The sequence below is a fragment of the Sciurus carolinensis genome, chromosome 3, assembly GCF_902686445.1.
Source record: "Sciurus carolinensis chromosome 3, mSciCar1.2, whole genome shotgun sequence".
NCBI lineage: Eukaryota > Metazoa > Chordata > Mammalia > Rodentia > Sciuridae > Sciurus > Sciurus carolinensis.
Genome location: NC_062215.1, coordinates 110,183,371 through 110,201,516, shown reverse-complemented (window position 1 = coordinate 110,201,516; position 18,146 = coordinate 110,183,371). Strand labels below are relative to the sequence as shown.

Below are 18,146 nucleotides of genomic sequence, written 5' to 3'. Positions count from 1 at the left end.
TTCTTCACTGCTTTACTTTTCCTGGGGCACTTATGGCCTTCAAATGTGCTATATATTCTTGACAGAGATAAATATTTGTCCTTTCTTTTTTTTTTACTTCCTATGTCGTCTTTATTAATCTTTCACATACTGTCTCTATTTTATTTTTTATTGTTAATACATATTAATTGTACAATTTAATGGGTTTCACTGTATCATTTCTATAAATGCATAGATTGTACCTTCATCATGTATACCCTTCCTTCTGCCCTTTCTTGTCTCTCCCTCTCCCCTCCCATTCTTTTCCCTAATAATCCCTCTTCCACTTTTAGGGTTTTTTGGTTTGTTCTTTTTTTTTTTTTTTTTTTTTAGTATTCCAAAATGAGAAAAATGTGCAATACTTGTCTTTCTGTGTCTGACTTTTGTTTAACACGATGTTCTGCAGTTTCATCCATTTTTCTGTAAATGACATGTTTTTATTTTTTATGGTTACATAATACTCCATTGTATATACCGTATTTTTCCCTTTCTTTCTCTTTCTTTCTTTCTTTCGTTTTTTTTCTTTTTCCTTTTCTTTTCCTTTTCCTTTTCTACTGTACGTTGAACCCAGGGGTACTTTACCATTCCATTGTTCTACATCCTTATCCTTTTTTTTAATTTCAAGATGGGGTCTTACTAAGTTGCTAAGGGTCTTGCTAATTGCTGAGAGTCTAGCATTGTCTTTGTGATCCTCCTGCCTGATCCTCCTGAGTTGCTGGGATTACAGGTGTGTACCACTGCAGCCAGCTATATATCGTACTTTATTCATTCATCTATTGACAGGAACCTAAGCTGATTCCATACCTTAGCTACTGTGAATAGTGTTGTACTAAATGTGAATAGACAAGTTTCACTTTTGTATACTGACCTCATTTTCTTTGGATGTGTTCCTAGGAGTTGGATAGCTTGATCTTATGATAATTCTATTTTTAGTTATTTGAGGAACTTTCATATTTTTTTCTATAGTGGTTGTACTAATTTACATTCTCAGCAACAATATATAAGTATTCCTTTTTTCCCACATCTTTGCCAGCATGTTTTTTTTTTTGTATTTTTTAAAAATACAATAATCATTCAGACCAGGGTGAGATGGGATCTCATTGTAGTTTTGATTTGTATGTCCCTGATGACTGAAGATATTGATCACTTTTTTCATATATTTATTTGTTATTTGTACTTCTACTTTTGACAAGTGCCTATGATTTGAATGTAAGGTTTCCCCCCCAAAAGCTTCTATGTTAATAAATATTCGGAAGTACAATGATTGGATTATGAGAGTTATAACCTAATCAGTCCATCCTATTTTGAATGTTCTAATCTGGTGGTAACTGTAGACAGGTGGGATGTGGCTGGAGGAGATGGGTCATTGGGGCTATACCTGGAAGGGTGCACCCCTTTGTCTTACTCTCTGCTTCCCCACCCCTCTCTCCTACTCTCTGCTTCCTGATCCGTCCATGAGCTAAGCATCTTTCCTCTTCTGGATCTGTCCCCCATGATGTGCTGCCTCACCTGGGCCCAGAGCAATGGAGTCAGCCATCTATAAACTGAAACCTCTGAAACTCTGAGCCTTAAATAAACTTTTCTTCAAGTTGTCAGATATTTTGGTCACAATGATGCAAAAGCTGACTAAAACAATTTACCTGTTCTTTAATTGTATTACTTTTTCTTATATTGTTAACTTTCTTGAGTTCTTTATATATTTTGATCATTATTACTCTGTCAGATGCCTAGCTAGCAGATTCTCATTCTGTGGATTATCTCTTCAATCTGTTGTTTCCTTTATTGCATAGAACCTTTTGGGAGTGGGGCAGCGGGAGGTACTGGGGTTTGAACCCAAGGGTATATAACCACTGAGCCACATCCAAAGCTCTTCATTTTTTGTTTTGAGATAGGATCTCACTAAAGTGACTTAAGGCCTTGCTAAGTTGCTGAGGCTGGCCTCGAACTTTTGATCCTTCTGCCTCAGCTTCCTGAGTCACACCACCATACCCAGTGCTGCACAGAAACTTTTAAATTTTATGTAATATTTTTTGTCAGTTCATAGTTTTGTTATGGAGGTAATGGAATCCAAAACATTGCCCGTGCCAATATCTGAAGTAATTCCCCTGTGCTTTCGTCTAGTAGTTTCAAAGTTTCAGATTTTCCATTAAGGTTTTATCCATTTTGAGTTCATTTTTCTACAGGGTGCGAGACAGGGATGTAGTTTCAGTCTACTATATGTAGATATCCAGTTTTTGTTGCACCATTTGTTGAAGAGGCTGTCTTTTCTCCAATTTATGTTTTTGGCACCTTTGTCTATCAGTTAGCTGTTGATGCATGAATTTATTCCTGAGTCCTCTGTTCCGTTCTATTGTGTCTATTTTTATGCTAATACCATGCTGCTTTTGTTATTATAGGGCTAATATGTTTTGAAATTAGGTAGTATCTCCATCCTTATTCTTTTTCCTCTGAATTTCTTTGTCTGGGGTATTTTGTGCTACCATATAAATTTGTTTTCTAAATCTGTGAAGAAAGTCATTGGTAATTTGATGGGGACTACATTGATTCAGTAGATTGTAGTATGGCTATTTTTCATAATATTAATTCTTACAGCTCAAGAACATGGGATGTCTTTCCTTCTAGTGTCTTCTTAAATTCCTTTCTATACCTTTTCATAATTTTCATTGTAGAGGTCTTTTACCTTCTTGGTTAAGTTTATTCCTAGGTGTTTTGAGTTCATTACTGGTGTGTAGAAAAGCTGTTGACACAAGTATGTTGATTTTGTATTTTGCTACTTTACTAAATTTCTTTATCAGTTCTAAGAGTCTTGTCGTATAACCTTTACAACTTTCTTAGTAGAATCATATCATCACCAAAGAGGGATAATTTGACTTCTTTTTTCCCTACTTATACCCCCTTCATTTCTTTCTCTTACCTAATCTTCTGGCTCAATTTTCTAGTAGTGTATTGGAATAAGACGGTAAGACTGGACACCCTAGCTTATTCCTAATCTTAGAGGAAATGCATTCAGGTTTTTCCCCATTCAGTATGATATTGGCTATGCTTTTCTCATATTTAGCTTTTATTTTGTTGAGGTATGATTCTTTTATAACTAATTTGCTCAGAACTTTTATTATAAAGGGATGTTGAATTTTATCACAGGCCTTTACTTTCCTTTAATTTGCCACTGGGATTATAGGTGTGCGCCACTGTGCCTGGCCAGTATTCAATTTTAACAAAAATTACTGACCAAGCTATAGAATTCCCTGATATAACTGACCTCATTATATTTTCCAGTTTCATGAAAGGCATCAAACTGACATCCTTCACAATTTAGGTGTGTTTTGCTAACAATGCTTTGAAATTACATCTATGTTAAAAAAAAATGTCTTTAGCAAGAGTTATATCCTAATAGTCTCTTGTATTCTTTAGTGTCATGAATTAGAATTCTTTATACAGCTTATACATAATTAAGCACAATTTTAACCATTAATTTAAATATAATTTTAAGCTTATAGAAGTTACAGTAAGAATAGAATACATAGTTAGCACTTATCCTTTTATCCAAATTCACCTACTTTTTGTTGCTGTTCTGAACTCTTTGTGAGTTCATTGTGTATTTAAGAATAAGTTATCAACATCAGAAAATTTAAAGTTGTTGTAAAATTCGAATCTCCTGCCCATTATTTCAATTTTTGTCAGTTGACCAAATATTGTCCTTTGTATCTTTCCCCATTTAGTATAAGATCTAGTCTAGGATCAAGTTTTGCAACTAATAATCATGTCTCTTTGATTTCCTTCAACGTGAAACTTTTCTAAAGCCTTTCTTTACTTTCTTTGACATGAATGTTTTTGAAGAAAATAATCTCCCCTGCCAGCCTTTTATTAGAATACTTCTAATTTGGGGTTATCTGATGTTTCCTCTATTAGATTCAGGTTACACATTCCAGGCCACAATCCTATAGAATACTTGAATTGTTAAGTGACCACTTTTGTTTCATTTGTTGTAATTAACTCTTAAACTCTCTTTTTTGCCTTTTTTCTTTTTCTTTTTTTTTTTAACTAACTAGTTGTATTGCATAAATTCAGTATGTTTAATGGTGACATTGTAAAACATATTCCTTGTGAATTCCATCAGGGCTAGTGCCTAGTAAATAGTCCTGTATGTATAACTCATCCTTTAAAAATGCTCATTAATTGTTTAATAATTATTACCATTATTATTTTAAAAGTGAATAGGTAAGTATAGGAATGGATTTTATTCTGTGTATGACTTGCCTTTTTTTTTTTTTGGTGCTGGGGATTGAACCCAGGGCCTTGTGCATGCGAGGCAAGCACTCTACCAACTGAGCTATATCCCCAGCTGAAACTGTCCATTTTCTAAAGTGAAATTGATTTCTGAGTAAGAACATTTTAATTTCTAGACCCAGCATAAGAATATTTATTCTCACCTAAGCATAGGGACATATGCCAGAAATCCCAGAGATTTAGGATCCATAGTTTGAGGCCAGCCCTGGCATTTTATCATGATCTTATCTCAAAAATAAAAATGAGTATAAATAAAATGGGGTATAGCTCAGTGGGTAGAGCTCCTCTGGGTTCAATCCCCAGTATACAAAAATAAATAAATAAAATAAACCACTTTATCATCCACGCTAGTGTTACACCTCAGAGGTAGGAAGGTGAGGTACAGATATTTTATACAATTTAGTTTAACAGATGTGTGTTGAAAACCTGCTGTGTGTCAGACACTGTGCACAGGCATATTATTTTATAATGGAACTTTTTTTGGGGCATTTTAATGTTTTGAGCTGGCTTGTTTGGATTAAGGTAGAAAGTAGTAAATTTTACTTCCCTGAGAATTAACTGCTGAAATGATCATTTTTTTAAATTCATGTACATTTAAAAATATTACAGTGAAGCAGTTAGAAAACTGAAATGCTTTTTAAATTTGGAAATCAAAAACTAGATATTTACAAATTAGTCTTTTTTATGTATTATCATTTCTTAAATTCTAAATTGATCAACTTTTTAAAATAGCAAAGATATTTGCATCATTTATATTTTTCTGTTTAGTTGTAGAGAACTTGCTAGTTGGTGAGTTGGATAATTGTAAAAGTTCAGCTTTAAATGTTTTTATATTTTTGTTGGAACTTCTTTGCCTGTTTTTCCTTTGTATACAATAGGAAAAGGAAGAATGCAGTCTATACATGTTGCACTATATTGATATTCTTTGAATTGTTCCAAAAACAATCACTAGTTCTGTTTTTCTTCTTGTTTTGGGAATTGAACTGGGGTGTTTAACCCTTGAGTCACATCCCCATCCCTTTTTTATATTTCATTTAGAGATAGGGTCTTGCTGAGTTGCTCAGAACCTTACTAAGTTGTGGAGGTTGGTTTTGAACTCAAAATCCTCCTGCCTTAGCCTCCAGAGCTGGTGATTTTAGGTGTGCCATTGAGCCTGGTTGTGTTTCATCTTGAATAGTTCACCTCCCATTCTTTTTTCTTTTTCTTTAAAGAAACTGAAGGCAGCCATTCTCTTCAGAGAATTCCACTTTTATGCTTGTTTAATTCACTAGTTGTTTGAAACAATAATAATCTGTTTTTCATTTATATCATCTCTTTTTGATTGTTTTGAGAGCATGACTGAATCATGTAAATATGTAAAACTTATGTATCATCAGTAATGTCACCAATGTATGTACATTGAAGTATAAATCACAACATTATTTGTTATGGAATAGATAACATTTATTAACTGTTAGTTAATGTTACCCACACATCTATTGGTGGAACAGAGATCATACCCACAGAGATCAGTTATGAAAACCTGAATATAAGGGGAAAATTTCTAAATGGGACAATAAAACTTATTTACTATTAAACCTAGAGAACTAAAATTATATATAGTAGAATTCATTTATTCAGGTGATTAAGCTTGGCAACATTTGTGATCTTGTATTCTTCTACCGGCAAATTCTGTACTATTGTTTTAAATTCCTGTTCTTCAGAATCATAATTGGTAAACGCAGAAATTTTTTTTGTCATTTTTATCATTCATTTCAGCTGCTGACTGAATCTGGTTAATTAGTTTGAACATGTATTAGTATCTTCTATTTCTATTCCTAGAACTTCAAAAGACCATTGCCCATTCAGTTCCAGAGCAATTCAAGCACATGACCTTGGCCACTGGCATTGCCTTTTTTTTTTTTTTAATGGTACTGGGGATTGAACACAGGGGTGTGCTGCCACTGAGCTTTATTCCCAGCCCTTTCTATTTTTTTTTTTTTTTTTTTACATTTTGAGACAGGGTCTTGCTAAGTTAACCAGGCTGGCCTGGAACTTGTGATTCTCCTGCCTTAGCCTCCTGGGTAGCTAAGATTACAGCTGTGTGCCACCTCACCTGGCATTCCTGTTTTGAAAACTGTATTTATTAATGCATTATAGTTATACATAATTAGCATTTCCTTTAAAGTTCAAAATAAGAGAGCTGTTAAGCTTCAAAGTCTATAGGAAGACTTCCTTTCTCATAAATGAGAACTTAGCTAATCTGTACATAAAGAAAAATGTGATCATTTCCAGCTTTTAATTCATCTGGGAGATAATTTTTTGATGCCTGCCTTAATTGTACCCTTTACAATGGATAAAATGGTGAATTTTATCTCGAAAAATTGTGATTTAAAAATTGTAATATTTTAGGGAGGAATATACCATAAACATGTACAATACTACTCTGCAAATTTCGAATCTTATCCTTGAATTAAAGTACTGACATACTTGAGTCATATTTTTTTTGCTGCTGAAATACTTGAGCACTAGACCACTGGCCATCTCTGACAGATGTCAAATAAATAATCCTATTAAACTCATTGTATTTATTCCTAGACTATTTTTGAAAACTCAGTTAAAATGGCTTTCCTCAGGTTTCAGTTAAAAAAAAAACTGTTTTCAAAAAAATGATACATTTTTACCTTATGAATATTATGAAGGATATAAAAATAAAAACTGCACATGACAGTTATTTCTTCTTTGCATCCATTACTAAGAAACTCAAAAGACATTATTTGGTTCACAGGTTTCAGGTTCTTGTGGCATGTGTTTTTGATAGCAGCCTTACCTGTGTCACTGTTTTCTCACACTCAGTGTTTTTAGTTCTCTCTCTCTTTTTGTATTATGTACTGTTTTAGTCAGCTTTTTTGCTGCTGTGACTGAAAGATAAGAACAATTAGAGGAGGACAAGTTTATTTGGGGGCTTAGAGTTTCAGAGGTCTCACTCCATAGAGGCCAGCTCTATTCCCTGGGGCTCAAGATGAGGCAGAACATCATGGTGGAAGAATATAGTGGAGGAAGGTGTCTCAGAAAATTACACCAAGAAGCAGAGAGAGGCTAAGCTTAACTCATTTCAGCTCACAAAATATATACTCCAAAGGCACACCTTCAGTGACCCACTTCCTCCAGCTGCACCCTACCTGCCTACAGTTATTACTCAGTTAATCCCTAACCGAGTATTAATTCATCGGGTTAAGGCTCTCATACCCCAGTCATTTCACCTCTAAACTTTCTTGCATTGTCTCACACATGAACTTTTGGAGTATACCTTACATCTACACCATAACATGTAGCTTAGTAAATTACCTCATATTTTAGAATAGCGCAAGGTATAAATATACACAAGACGGAAAAGGATCTTATAATTTGAGGGGAAAAGTTTAAAATGCAATGTGTGTTTTAGTAATTTATCTAAACTATACTAATATGTAATTAGTCTGTAGTCTTTATAATTTCCAAATTCTTAACTTTTTTAGGGAGGTAGGAAAACATGATAGAAATAATAACTAAAGTAAAGGTGACTTTGGATATGATGAAGATTTGTGTAAATGATTGATAAGTGAATAGCTTCCTGTTCTTAATGAATTAAAGAATAGGGTGATGCTAAAAGTCCGGAAGTGGAAATGGGTGGTCGATACTAAAGAAGGAAAAAGGAAAGTACAGTGGAGATGTTTTTTAAAATTGCTGTTGTTACTCTGTGTATTGTTGATCCTATTTAAATCCCACTGTGTAATCAAATAAAAACTGTGCATGACATTATTTTTATACTGTGCAGCTGCATGTGTATAGTTTAGAAGGCCATTGCTGTTACATTATATGTCAATATTGCTTTGCATAATATTTTCAACATGACAGCTTCTATTATAAAATACTATTGTTTCCAAAGATTTTTAATTTAATTATCTTTATGTGGTATTTTCCCCATGATTTTCAATATAGTTTCCATATAATCATTTAGGCATGTCATATTTATTATCTGTGCATTTCCAGCATCAAGGACAGATTTATGCATTTATTAGGTGCTTAGTAATCATTAATTTTTGCTTCTGCTGTTTTTTACATCATCATTTTCTCTCTCTAGACCATCTCATCAGCATATAAATGTGTTATACTATCTCTCATTTTAATATAAAAAAAAACTTTAAATACACCCCTTTCCACCTTTTTTAATGGTACCGAGGATTGAACTCAGGATCTTTGGTGTGCTCCACAAGTACTCTACTATGGAGCTGTAGCTACAGCCTTACAGCCTTTTTTTTTTTTTTTTTTTTTTTTTTTTTTTAAGTGCAGAACTAGAGATTGAACCTAAGGCACTCAAACCGAGATACATCCTCAGCATCCCCAGCCCTTTTTATTTTCTGTTTTGAGACAGGGTCTCACTAAATTGTTGAGGCTGGCCTCGAACTTTCAATCTTCCTGCCTCAACCTCCTGAGTAGCTGAAATTACAGGTATGTACCACTACACCTCGCTACAGTGCCATTTCTGTACCATCCTTCATAGCAAAAGAATGAATTGTCCATATATGCTGCAGCTATGTTCTCATACTTTTTCTGATTTTTTTACCCTGTTCATGTTTTGTCCTCGTGAGTCTACTGACAACATTCCTGTCATGGTCCAGTGAAATTTATCTTTCTAAATTTACTGGTCATTTCTCAGCATTTTGGTTCCATGTTTTTCCAGAAGTTTATCATGTCTTTCATGAAACTCTTCACTTGAGTACTTAATTTTGCTAAAACCAAAACTCTGATTCCTTTTTACCCACCCCACCAGAACCACCACCAAACCTATTCCTATCCCAGTGTTCCCAATCTCAATATTTGACAATATCATCCACTCAGTTAATCTAACCAGGACTTAGGACTTCCTTCCTCTAGATTGAATTCAGGACCTCATGAATATTACAGTCATTATTAATTATGCTGCCTTTTCTCTTATTCTATCAGCAACCAAATATCCAGTAACTTCTCCCTAGAAGTGTTGTTACCTTATTTCCACCTGAGTTATGATAGTCCCTAAACTGGTTTTTCTGTTTGATTTTCTTCTCCCTCCTCCACACTCAAGATCACTTTGTACGGAGTGGCTAGAGTGTTGTTTTTTTTAAGTCAGATCACATCACACATGACTTTCAGCATATGTGAAATAACATCCAATCTACTTTCCAGGCCCTCCTAGTTCTTCTCCTAATTGTTCTACCGATGGTTCTAACTTACTTTGCACCTGGTCTGGACCTTCCGTTCATTTTTTGAAAATACCAAGCCTTTCCACCTCAGGGCCTTTACACTAGCTGTTCTCTTTTTCTGGAGTATTCTTTCTTTTTCATTCTCATTGCAGGACAGTTTTCTTATTAGGGATGCTTTTGTTGCCTTTACACCATCTCTCTGCCTGTTAATGATATACTTATTACTATACAAAAGCTAACATTTTCTTTTTGGTTGTTTTGTAGGTCCCCATTGCTAGAATGTAAATTCTGTCATGACAGATTTGTCTTGTTCACTGCTTAATTCTCCATTCTAGCACCGTGGTTGTCACATAGAAAGCACTCTATAAATATTTACTGAATGAACAAAATAATGATTTGATGAATGTTTCAATGAGTGCATTAGCGAATAAGAAAGTTTTGTGATTATCTTATGATTTATAATCTTTCACATTTGTTAAATTTTTTTATTATGGTAACATGTAACATTTAATTTACTACTTTAGACTTTTTAAAGCATATTTAAGTGGAACTAAGTACATTCATATCATTGTACAACCATCCCCACCATCCATCTCCAGAACTTTGTTTCTTTTTTCTAAATTAGAGTTTTATGGTTATACAAAGTAATTGGATTCCCAAGACTTTTTTCACCTTCCAAAACTGAAACTCTGTACCCATTAAATCCCAACCCCTGGCAACCATCCTTTTACTTTCTCTCTGAATTTACTTCAGGTACCTTATACTTGTAGGATCATAGTATATTTATCTTTTATGACTGGCTTATTTCACTTAGTATAACGTTTTTAAGGTTCATCCATTTTGTTAGATTTTCTTCTTTTTTCCTTGCCCCCAGTACCTTTGATTGAACTCAGGGGTGGATTTACCGTTAAAGTATACCCCCAGCCTCTTTTTCTTCTTATTCTTTTGAGATGGGAATCTCACTAAGTTGTTACAGTTGGCCTTGAACTTGAGATCCTCCTGTCTTAGTCTCATGAGTCCCTGGGATTACAGGTATGTTGCATTGCACTCAGATGTTAGATGTTTTTAAGTGGCATTTTTCATCAAGTACATAGTAATTAATTGTATGTATACCGTACCCCTCTCTCTTTCATCTGTGTTCTTCAAAAAAATTTATAAGCCTAATTAACCAACTTCACAATATCCCTGTGAAGTTGATAATTATGGTATAGCAAACTGAAGTGCTGATAGATTGCCTGAGTACGTAATGGATATATGACAAAATTCTGAGTGAGGACCAGGGTTATGTACTTCCTTATTAAACCAGAAAACATTCAACTAGATTTCTCATTTATGATGAAAACATTCTAAGAGTTCTAAGAGAACTAAGGGAAAAAATAGCAGTAATCATTATTTAATATCCCTAAATATTCATAGCAAAGTGATATTAAAAGAGAAAAGGTATAAATTATCTGGAATCTAGAGTTTGTTATTAATGATGATAACTTTAGTTATTTCTTTGACCTGCATATTGTTAGATGGCAGAATAGTCAATAGTCTTCATAGCCATGGTGTAAAATGGATTTTTGGAGGTTTGTATTAGAAGAACATCCTAACTATCATCCTAACTATGGTACATAAAAACTTTATAAGACTGTGAGCTTATGTTTGACTTGATGCTGGCTTGTTCAAACAAGGTTTTTGTTTGTTTGTTTGTTTGTTTTTAAGGCATTCTTATGACTGGCAAACTATCTGTGGATTTGATGTTTGTTGTCAGAACTAAGATGAACTAATTTGATATAAAAATTTCTCATATTCAAATATTATGCTTTAATTTAGTTAATAGTATTCTTATAATCTTAACCTAGAGTCCTGAGTATTGCTACAATATGATTTGATTTTCTAAGGAACTTGTAGTTAAAACAACATTAGTTTTTCTTAAATGAAACTTCATTGTATTACTTCACCTAAGTGATTGGTTCATTTTTGGATATAACCTCAATAATGTTTAACGCTAGTTGGCAGTGCTGCCAACCTTCTTCCTCTGCTCGATGCCCATTTATGGCTTTAAAATGGAAACCTATAAACAAGTGAGTCAAATTTTTGAGAAGTGCTAATTAATGTTGAAATAATAGAGTGGTAAAGTTTGGAAAAACAGGCAGCTTATATGTACTTAAAAAATGTTTTGTTTTGTTTTTTATTTACCAAGTCTAACTGCCAGTTGTGCTTTATTTACATGTTTTTTATCAACAGCAAAACAGTGAAACTATCATCCAGGCTCTAACTAAACTTCATGTAAGGAGACTTTTGTTAATTGTCTAAAAATTTTGTGAATCAACCCATGGGAATTACAACTTTTATTCCTCAAGATGTTTTAGTCACACAGAACAATAAGGATAAGTGTTGTAAATGAAGAATATGATACATTTTGAAATAATGTCATTTTTTTATAGAAAGGAAATTAGTGAAAATTATTAGTTCACAATTAACATAGTAAAATTATTAATACATTTTAAGTAATTTGGAAATTGCCATATAAGAAGCGCTTTTATAATGCTCTCTGGTTTTACCTATAGATAATGAGTTGTTTAGTTTTAAAAAGGTGGCTGAGAAAAACACTGTTTCTCTACATTTCACAATACTTCTGACACCAGATTTGTTCTCCTCACTAAGTAATTCTTCAACTTTCTAGACATCGACTGGGTGTCCAACAATTTAATTCAAATTTGGACACAATGTACTTGGAGTTAGTGTCAAATCCCAGATTTGGCAAGTTGGCTCTGGCCCACAGGACTACCTCAACTTCAGGTGCCAACTGCCAACTTCTGACCAACAAGTTATTAACTGGGGGTTCCCACAGCCCCCTCCTTGGTTTAGTAATTTGCTAGAATGTTTTACAGAACATGAGGAGACAAAATTTTAAGTTTACCAGTTTTTACTAAGATTATTATAAGGGATGAATACCCAGATGAAGTACCTAGGATAATGTCCAGAAGGGTCCCAAGCACAAGGGTTTCTTTCTTCATGGAATTGGGGTGAGCCACTCTCTTAACGTGGATACGGGCATCAACCTGGAAATGCATCAAATCTTGCTCTTCCCTGGTTTTTATAGCATTTAATCTCTAGTCCCTCTCCTGATCCCCCTTAAATTAGTGGGTAGAACTAAAAGTTGCAACCCTTACTTCTTTCTATTGATTGACCCTATCCTAAAGCTGTTTTAGGAATGGGGACCTCAAGTCATCTCATTGGTATAAGTTCAAGTACGATTTTAAAGGCTTGTTATAAATAACAATAGACACTCCCATTTCTCAGGAAATTTTTAGGAGTTCTGTGCCAAGAATAACTACAGATACCAAATATATTTTTATTATATCCAATGACAAACAATTGGAATCCTGATAAAGCATCTCTTTAAAGTTTTAAAGAGAGAGCTGGGGTTGTGGCTTAGTGGTGGAGCACTTGTCTAGCATGTGTGAGGCCCTTAGTTCGATTCTCAGCACTGCATATAAATAAATAAAGGTCCATTGACAACTATAAAAAATATTTTTTAAAAAGTCTTAAAGAGATTTCATATGCTTTTTTTTTTTTTGAGAGCAGATACTGTTTTATTAACTGACCAGATTACAAAAATATGATGGTAGATACCTTAGTTCATCCTTCTAATAAGTCTGTTCATCTGGTCTTCCCTGTTGCCAGCATCTCCACCTTCTGCAAAACGGGTGGTCTTTTTCTTCATTCCTCCTCTTGGAGATGATAATTTGAAGGGCCACAGGAAGTTATTTGCTTCTTTGAAGCATTTTCCAACAGTGTAGATCTCATGAATGAGATCCTCCATGTAGATGATGCCGTATTTACCAAGAGATCTTACAATCAAAGCGTTATCTGTCAAGGCAATTTGTTTCTTATTGATTTTGCCATAGCCATGCTTGTAGATTAGTTCATTCACTGACTTCAGGTTTGGGTACCCCCATGCAATATATGATTCCATGATCTGCAGCATGTTAATTGAAGCCTTGTTTAGCTTAGTGAAAGTGCTGTTTAAAGGTTTGGTGGAGGTGAAGAAGTTGTAACACCTTATGAACCTTTGGGCTCACACCATTGATACTCCTGATCCTGATGACAAATGCCTGTTTGGGTTTTGCAGGTACATAGAAGTTGCCAGCTCTTCTTGCCATCTTAGCCATTTGAATCTCCGTTCTGTACATCTGCCTATATTCCTTGTGGTAATGCTTGGCTTTTTCATAGATAAGCTTCCTCCTTGCCTTTTGAAGCATCTTTTGGACAAACTTTTTTCTCAGGCACTTTACCTTTAGCGCTGCATAATTCCTTCTCTTTTTCTTAAGGGTTTCTAGTACAGCAGGAACCTTCTTTTCCTTCTGCAACCTCCATGGTTCCAGCTGGAAAAAGAGCTGCATCTGCTTGTTTGTTTGTTTTTGCTCTTGATTTTGCTTAGTACCTAAGGCAGCTTTCTTTTGGAAGAAAATAATAAGATTTTAGGGGCTGAGGTTGTGGCTCAGGGGTAGAGCGTTTGCTTCACATGTGTGAGGCACTGGGTTCAATTCTCAGCACCACATATAAATAAATGAATAAAATAAATGTCCATCAACAACTGAAAAAATTAAAAAAAAAAGATTTTAGGTTTTTAAGTTGTAATATGAAAAAGGAATTTTAAAATTGAGAAATAGCCATCTACTTTATTCCTAGACATTCGTTGGGAAACAGTGGAATCCTGATTTTGAGGATCTCTAGTCTACATAGTGGGCTTCTCAATTATTTCCAACAGTGAGTACTAAATTAGAGGTGCTCATCTTCTCAGAAAGCCTGTGAAATCACCAAAGCCATATAGTATCCATTATATAGAACCACCTTGCTTTTCTTGATAAAAATTGTAAATGGTTAAAATTAAAAATTGATGGCTTTCAAGGCTTTTGGTGCCTGTCAGTTCTACAGGTGAGCACTTTATTTAACTTTATGAGAGTGTCAGTTGTCAGTTTTAAGAGTACAGGCTCTAACTTCTTTCATCAGTTTCATTGTGTCTTAGGGAGTAATTTGAAGTAGTAGTAATCATTGGAACCGTTGCCTTGGTTGCCTTTGTGAACATTAAAGGGAAGCTGGTCTGATGTTTTACACGTACCCTGCCTAGACCGACAGTTAAGATTTAAGGACAAGAAGCGTTTAGTGAATGCCATGCACCAAAATCCTTCTGGGAATTAGAACCCATAGCTATAACCTCCTTGTCTTCCTTCCTTAAATGTAGCACTTCTAAATTACTATCTAGCAAACCAAAGCTCAAATGTAAACTATAGAACAAAACTAGAGATTTTACCTGCTGACACTGCCAACTACTTTTCTAACTAAGGATTTTCCACCCCAGTGATCAAATGTACTGACTTTCACTTTTGGTCTATACAGTTTGTGTCAATGAATTGTCTGAGCCTCTTCTGGTTCTTAGTACAGCTTTCTTTGTGAATCACTTTTGCTCAAAGAACTCTTTTTTTAAAATATTATTTAATTAATTTTTTTTTTTTTATGTGGTGCTGAGGATCGAACCCAATGCCTCACGTGTGAGGCAAGTGCTCTACCACTGAGCCACATCCCCAGCCCTTCAAAGAACTCTTAAATATATTTTGTCTGAAGTTTTTCTCATGAAATTAGTAACCAACTTTTAGCTGGGGTACCAACATAATCAGCGTTTGTACAGATCAGGAAATGATCTGCTGTTTACTTGGTTGCATTATATTTAAATTGGTGCATTTCTAACTTGGTAAAGCTGCTTGGTATAGTATTAACAAAACTTCTATTTATGTTTTATAATATCTTCTATTTTTTTATTTTAGTTTTATTTACTTATTTTGGTGCTGGGATTGAACACTGGGCCTTAACTCTACCACTGAGCTATGTCCCTAAGCCCCAGGATCTAATATTTTTATGCTTGCTTTAAACTGAGATAGCAGGCTTCTTTTTTATGTACCATGTTAAATACTTACTTAAAACTGTCTTGCTATTAAAGCTGCTCATCTTTTTTCCTTAAAACATTAAATAAGAAAGGGAAAATAATTGGTAGCAAATGAAGTTTCCAATGATCAAGAATATTAAAATCATTAATAAAATATAGTTACTTTTTTTTCTATGTTCAGCTGAGGTTTTAGTTCTTAACAATACATCAGTAAATGAAGTTAAAGCATATCTTACAGAGCTGAACAAAGTAAAGCAAATTGAAATTTAATTACCAGGCAATAGTGATTTAACCTGAAGAGCTATAAAACTCAGTTCTCCAAAATTCAAGACATAAGCACAATTAAATAAATATTAAGGGTTCTATGGTAAAATAACCTTTTTTTTCCCTGCCAGACATAAACCTGAAAGTAATTTGAAGATAAAAATTCATCTCCAAATTTGGAACTTTAATGAAATGAATGTATTCTACCAAAGCTGAGGATGTTCCCCTCCACCCTCCAGTTGTTAAAAAGAGACAATTCCCTTTTATTATTTATTTATTTGTTTCTTGGTTGTGCTGGGGGTTGAACTCAGGGCCTTGCACATATACACATTCTCTACCAATGAGCTATGTCTCAATCTCTAGAAAATAAATTTCAAATTTTTAAAAAATATTTATTTTTTAGTTGTTGATGGACCTATATTTTATTTATTTATATGCTGTGCTGAGAATCAAACTCACTGCCTCGCACATGCTAGGCAAGCCTACTATCACTGAGCCCTAACCCCAGCCCACATTTTCAAATATTTAGAAACATCATTTTATAGTTCATTACTGGTATTGTTTGAGAAATGTGTAAATGTGGGACTTGAAGGGTATAAATTCAATGATCAGAACATTTGCCTAGCATGCATGCCTAAAGTCTGATCCCCAGCACTGGAAGAAAAAAAAAAAGTGCATAGTTGTACTGTCTAATATGGTGTCCACAAGTAACTGTTAAATTGAAATACTGCATATATAAAAGTCAGTTCCTTATTCACATTATTCATATTAAAAGTGTGCTATAGCTGGATGTGGTGGTACACAGCTGTAATATCAGTGACTTGGGAGACTGAGACATGAGAATCACAAGTTCGAGATCAGTCTGGGCAACTTAGTGAGACCCTGTCCCAGGATAAAAAAATAAAAAGGACTAGGGTTATAGCTCAGTGGCATGGAGACCCTGGGTTTAATCCTCAGTATCACAGGGGAAGAAAAAAAAAAAAAAGCAGCAGCAGCAAAATCCTATGACAGCTGGGGGTCTAGCTTATTTAGCATGTATAATGAGACCCTAGGTTCAATCCAAGCACCAAAAAATAGAGGGGGGTGAGTCTGCAATTTTTTTTCCATGTCATAATCCAAGATTATAATATTTTATTCACCCTACAAATAGCATATGATTTGTGAAATTATTTTTCATATATGTTTTGAAAATTATTTTAAAAAATGCTTTGTGGTGTTGAAGATTGAACTTAAGGACTTTGCATATGCTAGACAAGCACTTTACCCACTGAACTACATTCCCATCCCTGTGTTTTGTCTTTTTATAACCACAATGTAAGAGCCTAGAACATAGCAAATACAGTGACTATTGCTTTAAATGAATTTGGGACCAATTAGCATATTTTCCATGTTAATACTGAATAGTGAGAAAAACAGGAAAGTATTCATTTCTTTCAGTCTTTTCAGTGGATTAGATAGAGTTAAATATTCTTACTTTGTACATATGGGTACTTAACAGAGTTGTCAAGTAAAGGTTAAGACTTGACTATACTAAAATTGATTACACAAAGACTTTCTCGTTTGGGGGCAAAGTAAGAGTAAAATTAAAGATAGTACATGCTAATTGCTAGAAAAATATCTAGGATTCAATAGCATAATTTAAAATTATTTTCCTACATTTGTAGGTAGGAAACATTGGTAGGGGTTTTCTGTGGGTAAATATAGTTGAGGTGCTCTGTGTGTATTTACTGAAATGCTGACTTGTGGAGAAATAGTATATAACCAATATATTAGTTGAGTTACGTTTACATAAAATGTAATATTACTCTTTATTCATGTAATTTGAATATGTTTCCTAGTTTTAAGATGATTTTAGAGAATTACCTTTTGCTTGTAAAAACCACTTAGATATTTTATGAGAAGCTTTAATATTTATCTGGCTTTATCCTCTAGAGTCATTTCAGTTTCATCAGAATTTTTTTCCTCATGCAATTACCAGTACCCAGTAAGTCATGTGTAAAAATTGCTACCATAAGGAAGGAATGACTTTACTATTTTTTTATACTGCAAGCTTTAGGGCTTTAAGTAAAGTATACATTTTTAACTCTAGACTTAGTATTAATCATCCTTTTTTTTAAATCAAAAGCAAAATGGTACATTTGTCTTTTTATTTAGCTACAAATGTTGTTTGAATGTGACTATGGAATTTTTAATACTGTTTTTTGAATTGTAGAGTTTTATAGAAAGTATAGTCATTTCTTCCACAAGACTTTTTTTAAAAAACAATTTTAGTTATAGATGTACACAATACTTTTATTGATCTTTTTTATGTGGTACTGAGGATCGAACCCAGCGCCTCACACATGCTAGGGAAGCACTCTGCCACTGAGCTACAACCCCAGCCCCCACAAGACTTCTTGAACTGACTCTTTACCCATCACAAGACTCTTTGCATAAATAAA

At 34.1% G+C, this 18,146-nt stretch overlaps 1 long non-coding RNA gene and 1 pseudogene across 1 annotated transcript in view; one reads left to right on the top strand and one right to left on the bottom strand.

The window, feature by feature from the left end:
• Positions 1-18,146, top strand: part of LOC124980461 (uncharacterized) — a 144,787-nt gene that overhangs the window by 105,526 nt on the left and 21,115 nt on the right. The gene's annotated exons all lie outside the window — the stretch shown is intronic.
• Positions 13,132-13,858, bottom strand: LOC124980460 (60S ribosomal protein L7-like; annotated as a pseudogene).